This window comes from Lactuca saligna, chromosome 4, assembly GCF_052625555.1.
Source record: "Lactuca saligna cultivar CGN05327 chromosome 4, ASM5262555v1, whole genome shotgun sequence".
Classification (NCBI taxonomy): domain Eukaryota; kingdom Viridiplantae; phylum Streptophyta; class Magnoliopsida; order Asterales; family Asteraceae; genus Lactuca; species Lactuca saligna.
Window position 1 is genome coordinate 45,627,472 of NC_136420.1, and position 8,333 is coordinate 45,635,804.

The 8,333-nt window shown below is 36.6% G+C and overlaps 1 pseudogene across 1 annotated transcript; it reads right to left on the bottom strand.

Annotated features, from left to right (window-relative positions):
* Positions 1–1,542: 1,542 nt before the first annotated feature.
* LOC145041760 (TMV resistance protein N-like) lies at positions 1,543–7,287 on the bottom strand (annotated as a pseudogene). Its single transcript, XR_013680380.1, has 5 exons — positions 6,688–7,287; positions 4,990–6,079; positions 4,596–4,907; positions 3,218–4,503; positions 1,543–2,262 (listed from the first exon to the last, which is right to left on the bottom strand). The product of XR_013680380.1 is annotated as a TMV resistance protein N-like (transcript).
* Positions 7,288–8,333: the final 1,046 nt, after the last annotated feature.

Below are 8,333 nucleotides of genomic sequence, written 5' to 3' on the forward strand. Positions count from 1 at the left end.
AGAAGGGGTGGACTATCATGATACTTTTTCACCGGTGGAAAAACTTGTCATGGTTCGTACCTTGCTCGTAGTTTTTATCAAGAAAGATTGGATCATTCATCAGTTGGATGTCAATAATGCATTTGTACATGGAGACTTAGATGAAGACATCTATATGAAGATCCCACAAGGTTTCGCCAAGGAAGGAGGGACAAAAGTATGCAAATTAAAGAAGTCTCTCTATGGTTTACAATAACTGTCATGAAATTGGTATCAAAATTTCACTACGTCATTGTTTAGTGTTGGTTTTAAGCAATCATACATTGACCATTCTCTTTTCGTTTACAAGCAACAAGAGAGCTTCGTTGCTTCTCTTATTTATGTTGATGATGTAGTGATAGTTGGCAATGATTTTAAAAAGATTCAAGAGATGAAAAGTTATTTGAACAAGGAGTTTAGTATCAAGTATCTTGGACCATTGAAATATTTTCTTCGCATAGAAGTTGCAAGAACTGTTGACGCTCTAGTGTTGAGTCAACAAAAAATACACATTGGATATTCGTGAAGATTGTGGGATGATTGGCTATCATCCTAGCACGTTACCAATGGAACAAAATATAAAGCTTGATCAAGGTGAAAACATTTCCAATGTTTATCCATATTAGTATAGGCAACTCATGGGAAGGTTTATCTATCTTCAAGCTACAAAGTCATATATAACTTACTTAGTGAACGCATTAAGATAGTTTGTGTTAGATCCACATCAAATACACTTGGATGCAGCTTTACATGTCTTACATTATTTGAAGTCTTCACCATGTTAATGTATACTTCTTCCTAAAGATGGAGGAATGAATCTTGTTCCATATTATGATGCTGACTGGCTTAGCTGTCTTGTTACAAGACATTTGAGGACCAGGTACTTGGTACTACTAGGAGGAGCTCCCATCTATTGGAAGACAAAGAAACAATCGGTTGTTTCTCAGTCTTCTGCTGAAGCAGAGTATCAAGCCATGGCAACAACTGTGAGTGAAGTTTTGTGGTTTCCTTGGTTGCTTAAAGATCTTGGTGCCCATGCAAATGGGCTTACGTCTTTGTTTTTCGATAATCAAGATGCATGTCATATTGCCAACAATATTGTGTACCATGAGCGCATGAAGCACGTGGAAATGGACTGTTATTTTGTCTGTGAACGAGTTATATCCAAAAATTTTTTTGCCTCTTTGCATTCATACGATTCACCAAGTGGCTGATTTGTTTACAAAAGCTTTAGGGGCACCACGACTACACTCCTTATTGTGCAAGCTGGGTGTTTGTGACTTATACGCTCCAACTTGAGGGGGAGTAAAGAAATCGATGTAATCATATAATAGCAGATTGCTATGATTTGTTTCCTTTAATCTTTTACTGTTTTATAGGCTTTTGTTTAGAGTTTATTTTTGATAAGGATTGCTATCCTTGTTGTGCACGTTTTTCTGGTGTATATATACCATATCGTTTATTGAATAAAAGTAATCTTTTGAGCCATTAATTTGTTTAATATTTTGGGTGAATAATCCTAGCTTGATACCATGTATGCAATATATTTATATATGAGAAAGTAACATTGGGCTCCCTATACTATTCAAACATATAAAAGTAATGTATACTATAAACTAACACCAACGATTACATGGCTCTTTTTTTGTTGCGTTTCATATTAGCATGTTAATGACTTATAAACTAGATGGGACAAGAAAGAGGTGAATCCAGCACTTGTGACTACTACCAAGTGATATGGGTATTATGTTTGGTCTCAATCCATCTGAGGGGAAATTGATTTTGAGTTGAGATGTTACTTTTGCCGAGAGGTTTATAGCCGACCAAAGTTCTGTCATGAAGGTGAATCATGCCTCGAAATAGATGGATGATGTAGCTTAATTTTCCCATTTGTGGGTGATCTCCAATAGAAGAAACATTGTATTTCCATAGTTGTTGGAGTTTTCCTCCGGCCAAAACATCTCACGCGAAACTTAGCCTTGACAAGTCGCCTTACACGTCAAAAAACCAACCATTCCGTAGAGCCTTACACGGATACAAGTTCTAGAACATGTGAACATCTAACAAAGCATTCATTCCCATATACTATACCAAAGTGTGACATGGGCTATACGGCTTCTTTTGATACTTTCTAGTTGGCTGAAGTTCAAAAACTTTACCTTTTTCTTTCAAACTTTTACTTGTATCACCACCTGCATCACCAACAACGCCACCACTAACACCATCACCACTGACCAACACCACCTGAATAATTAAAATGCTAAATGGATAAGTCAAACGCTTAATGGTTACAATGTTTGCAGGCTAAAATCTTTTCAAATACACTTTTAGGCTTCACAAAAAGATATGATGAATTCCATGCTTTTGATACGTTTGCTTTTACAAAAAAAAAAGGTTCCTTTTAGATGTTGAACTATGTACAGTTGTTATTAAATGCGAAAACATACTGTGTCCACCTGTCTTCGCTGTAGCTAGAATCACAAATTGACCATTTTACAAATCAATACTATATGCATTGGGGCTTACAGCAATTTCTTTAAAATTACAGGCTCCACAAATGCTTTACAAAAATATATATGTTCAACAAGGCTTGATAAATCATTTAAGCATATTATAAGATAATGGAATGTGTCATGCTATGCCATTGTCACACATATACATACATGGATCTTGCTGTGCTTTTAAAATAACTATACATACTGTCCATTGAGATATTTGAAAATAACTTGTACTCCCCTCCACAGAAAATGGTTAACTGTCCACACACATGCGTTGTGTGGAGTTATTTTAAAAGCATGGGTAGGAGGGAGAGGGTGGGATGGGTGATTGGACAATCTGAATTTTTATATTAATATAAAACAATTATTAAAAATACAAGATAACTGGTAAAAGAGTCATTGCATGTGAGTTACATGATGACAGACACAGATAAAAAGGTGAGCGATGGTACGAGTAAAAAACAAAAAAACTGCACTAGATCCATAAGCAGATTCAAACCACACAGATGATTTATGTATTTATTCTGAATTGTATCATGTACAATGTAAACTCCTATGAGAATGTCTTGTCTTCCTTCACTTTAGATGTAAAATTTTGTCTCAGTCTTACATTATGCCTAGTATTTTATGATGTAACTATTGTTGTCTTAACTGCAAATTTTGATTAAAAAAAGACAATTTATGAAAAACAGAGGAAATACCTGTTGCAATAGTTCTCTGTGAATTGGTTCCTTAATCCCGTCTTGGTCTTGGCACCTGTGTTATCCAAGGCTGTGAAGGTTTCAGTTTCTGAGGTAGCAGTTGCTAAAGCATAAGACTGAAGAAGTGACTCAGATCCAACAATATGCAGATCTTTCAACAAAAAAATGCTACGTGGAAGATGATTTATTCCTGTACAGTTTATATCCAACTCTTCTAAACACTCTAAACTTCCAAGTTCCTCTGGCAATTTCTGGACTCGACTACAAAAAGGGAGATAGAAATATCTCAAACATTTCATCTTACAGATGCTGTTTGGAATATCTTCTAAAGATGCACATTTTTTCAGGTTCAGCTCCTCTAAACATTCTAATTGCCCAATATCCTCTGGTAACTTCTCAAGAAGCTGACAAGATTCAAGGTTAAGATATTGCAGATGTTTTAGCATGCAAATGGTATCTGGAAGACTTCTAATACCTGTAGACAACAAATTTAGCTTCTCCAAACAATCTAACTGGCCAAGATCATTGGGTAACTCTTGAAGAAGCAGACAGGATTTAAGTTTGAGAGATAATAGCTGTTTCAACATACATATGCTATCTGGAAGATGTCTAATACTTGTAGACGACAAACTCAGTTCCTCTAAATGTTCTAACAAACCAAGATTCTCTGGTAACTCTTCAAGATACCGGCAATCTTTAAGTTTGAGAGATTTTAGATGTTTCAACATACAAACACTATCCGGAAGACATATGACATGTGTAGAGTACAAAGTTAGCTCTTCTAAGCATTTCAACTGGTCAATGTCCTTGGGCACCTCTGGAATACAGCCATCCAATGTAAGGCGCCTTATGTGTTGTAAACCACAAATGCTTTCTGAAACACTCTCAAGCTTTGTGCAAGGCTGGAGATCTAGTAAGACACACTCGAGACTAGTTTCATTTGATGAAGATTGGTCTTTAGAATAATCAAATATGAACCGTAGCTTTGGCAGTTTGTTGCGGGAGTACCTTGGGAATTCCTCCAAGCACACCGCAGACACCAATAAGGCAGGTAAACTAAGAAGCTCAAGTGATTCCAATTGTTTGATAAACGAAAAAGATACAGACAATGAGCACCAAAGTAAATCTAAGTAGACAAGCCTTTTTAGACATCCAGGGGGCACATGAAGTTGTATCAAATCATGACATCCTCTAAGCTCTAACCTCTCATGATTCGGAGTCATCCCAAAGTCAAAAGTCCTCACCTTTGAACAACTAAGGTCTAGGAACTTGAGCTTCTTAAGAACCTGTTATACGCAAAAAGAACAAAAATTAGACGAGTATTGATGTATCAACTAACAAATAGATGAAAAGCATTACAATGAATCAACCATTGTACCTTTCTTTCTCTTCCTTCCCAAAGTTGCACGATTCTGCTATCAGGCAATTGAAGTGCAACAAGATTATTTGCTTGAAATGTTTGGGGTAAAAACGGACCAGGGTAACCATTCCAATTCAATAACTGCAACGAATTCGGAAAGTACTGTTTTTCCTTGTCAAACTTCCAGTCACTAGGGAAGCGGTCATCGTCACTCCCAGTAAGAAAAAGATATCTAAGTTTCTTCAGGTTTCCAAGGCCTTTTATAATAATTTCAGGACTCACTTCGGTCAGCTCCAGCTCCAGTCCAGTACATGTTGACGCTTCAGTACCCTACAATCCAAAAGCAGTCACCATGAAACTTGTGTCATATATGTAATGAAAATTTGTTAGTTTTAGTAAAGCTGATCCTTACCACATTATCTGTGAATAATTCTTCAATTTCCTCGCGAATCCAGAGTCGGCTATGTTTGTTTGGCTCACGAGGGTGCGACCGCTGAACAATATTCTTGCCCAATTCTTCTATTCTATCATGCATACCCAATCCATTATGTAAAATTGTTATGAGAGATTTTTACTCAAGAACTCTTAAACCGTAGATACCACGAAATCCACAGCTATCAAATGCTCTAATTGCATCATCTTTAGGAAAACCAACCATGAAGCATGCAACATCTAGGAATATTTCCTTGAGATCATCCTCCAGGCCGTCATAGCTTATTTCCAATACCTCTAGAGTTTCCAACGATGGAATTGTTTCTAGTCTTTTTAGTGCATCTATCCATACAACCTCTTCTTCACCACAAAGATGTGAACCCAAAACTTTGATCGTTAAGGGCAGACCAGCAGAATAACGTACTACTTCTGATGACAGCTTTTCAAACCCTTGATCTGGAATATATCTCTTAAATGCATACCTACTAAACAGGCTCATTGCTTCCTCATCCGACAAGAAATCGACATCATGAATCCACTTCGCATTCACTCCGTGTGCTAGCAGCACTTTCTCGTCTCTTGTTGTAATGATGATTCTACTTCCGTCCTTAAACCAATCACCAGCTAACGCCTCAAGCTGCTTTGGATTATCCACATCGTCTAGAACAAGAAGAACCTTTATATAGCGTAGTCTCATTCTCATGATTTTTTCCCCATCTAAAACACTTCCTCTGTGTTCAATGTTCAGGACATCTGAAAGGACTCGTTTTTGCAATGACCGCAAACCCTTCTTTTTTGAAACTTCCCTTACATCATCAACAAAGCAACTACCTTCAAAAAGGGAAGACACTTTATTAAATATAGATCTAGCCAATGTTGTCTTCCCAATGCCTCCCATACCCTTGATCCCTATGATTCGCACTTTATCGTTCAAACCAATCCCCAAAGACGACTCCAGCTCTTGCATCCGGCGGTCCATGCCTATCAGATTTTCATCATTGCTCAAATGAATGGAACGTAACTTGAGTGAAATCTCCTCACCAATTTTTTTGATGGCTTCAGTTTCATGCCTGCAGATCAAACAAGATTCATGTGGCTTGATCAAGAATATCCCACACGATCAATTAGTTAACATACACATATTTCCTGTGTCTAGGGTGTTGGAAATAAGAAGATCAATGTATGCAGCTGTGTTTTCAAGTTAAATTGAGGAAAATTGTGATTTTTTGCTGTTGTGGAAACATGGGAAAACAGAAGAAAGAAGGGCTTGAGGAGCTGTTGCAATAAAGGTAAATATTACTCTCAAAACTGAAGGAAACGGTTACAATGGATTGCAAGACAAAGCAAGGAAATAGGTAATACTTAAAAGCCCAAATTGAAGTACAAAAGTACTATCTACAAATCAAAGTCATGCTTGATAAATCAAGGGCGGACTGGTGTATACCAAAAAAAAAAAAAAAAAAAAAGTCAGATCTGGTGAAGTGATGGCAAAAATATATTTCAATTTGTTGATGAGTTTAAGGAGGTTCAATCATCACATAGAAGACTCAACTTTGAGTTAAAAATTTACAATATAACAATTGTACAATGAAAGAGCCTTCTACATCCCCACAGACCTAGATTATAGATACAAAAATGAAAGAATAATTTTGCAGAGATATGATGAAGGAATTTATACCCATTAGCAATGTTTTTCAGATCCCACCCAACCAGATTGCCTGCACTTTCAAGAGCCCTTTCCCATTTGTTAATCTGTTCGTTAGACTTATGTTTGGTGATTGCTCTTCCAACTGGCCCACTTCGTTTGCGGATGTCACTGGGCTCCACATCATAAAAGAGCGGGTAAGCAATCTGCTCATTCTCATCCTGGCACTCCATAATCTTCGCAAGTTCCTTCAGGCACCAAGAAGAAGATGCATAGTTTTTGGAGAAGACAATGATAAAGAACTTTGACTCTTCAATAGCTTTGAAGAGCTCATCGATCCGTTTTCCTTTCTTGAGTTCCTCGTTGTCCCTGAAGGTGTGAATACCTTTTTGCTTAAGATAAGCGTAAAGATGATCAACAAAGGTCTTACGTGTGTCTTCACCTCCAAAGCATAAAAATACATGATACTTAAAACTCTTTTGATGGGGTGAAGTTGAAGAAGACGCCATTCAAGGTTTTCTTGATGGATCTTCTATGAATCAAATCGTTCTTGAGAGAGATTCTTAAGAAATAATTGCAAAGAAATTAGAGATGCATGTGAACCACGCACAACCCAATGATCGGCAAGATCTAGTAATTTCAACAAAGTGAAGACATAAATTTCTAAATAATAAAGTCAAGGAAGAATTTTCAAATGCCCCTACCAAATAAAAAAAATTAAAAAATTAAAAAACTAAAAAAGTCAACTGATCAACCAAGCTTTTTGTATTGTCAGCGATTGCAAGTTGCAATGGTTAAATGACAAAGTCAACCAAACTTTTGTATTAATTGTTAGAGTAAATTACAAGTTTCGTCCTTGTGGATTAAAAATATAACAGGTTTAGTCCTCAAGATTTATTTATTACAGTTTTTTTTTCTATTTTGTAGTTTCATTGCTCTTTTGGTCCCTTGACCTAACACTGTAGTTTGGTAATGTTAAAAGAATTTTGATCAATTCACCTATCCATTTTAAGCAACTCCCATAGATCCAACAAATACTATTTAAGGGGAAATGATACAAATTTCTTACAAACTTTTCAAAGTTGGTACATATATAGACACACTTTCTCTCAACCCGTGATACTTTCAAAAGTCTAAGGTTTCCTTGACCAGTCTAATTTTGAGCTATTCGTTCATGTACCCATTTCTCCATTTTAACATCTTCAAATCAAATTTATTTACTTTTTTTTTGGAAGTAAAACATGTTTTTTCATTAATTGAAATATCATCGTACAATGAATGAATGGTAAACGGGCAACAAGCTGCGCCGCTAAGCGTTTTTGTTAATTACAAGAGTGTGTATCAAGAGGAAGACGAACAAAAGTTCAACCCCTCGTTTCCCTAAATCTCTCTCCAATCGATCAAAACCCCCTTCTTTTCACGTTTTTTTTTTATTTTTAGTTTCCAAGTTGCCGGTTGCCAAGGGGAAGAGCAGCAGGTGTTGTTTAATTGTGTGAGATATTATGATAAATATATGACTCTAAGATGGAGATCGTGAGGCTGATCTATGGTGATGGAGTCGGTATGGTGAAGATCGATTGAAGGCTTAGTGTGGCTGGATAGTTAAATCCCTCTCTCTTCTTTATATTCCTTCCCCAACATCTGCCATGAATGACTTTCTTCCTTCTCTCAAATGAAAT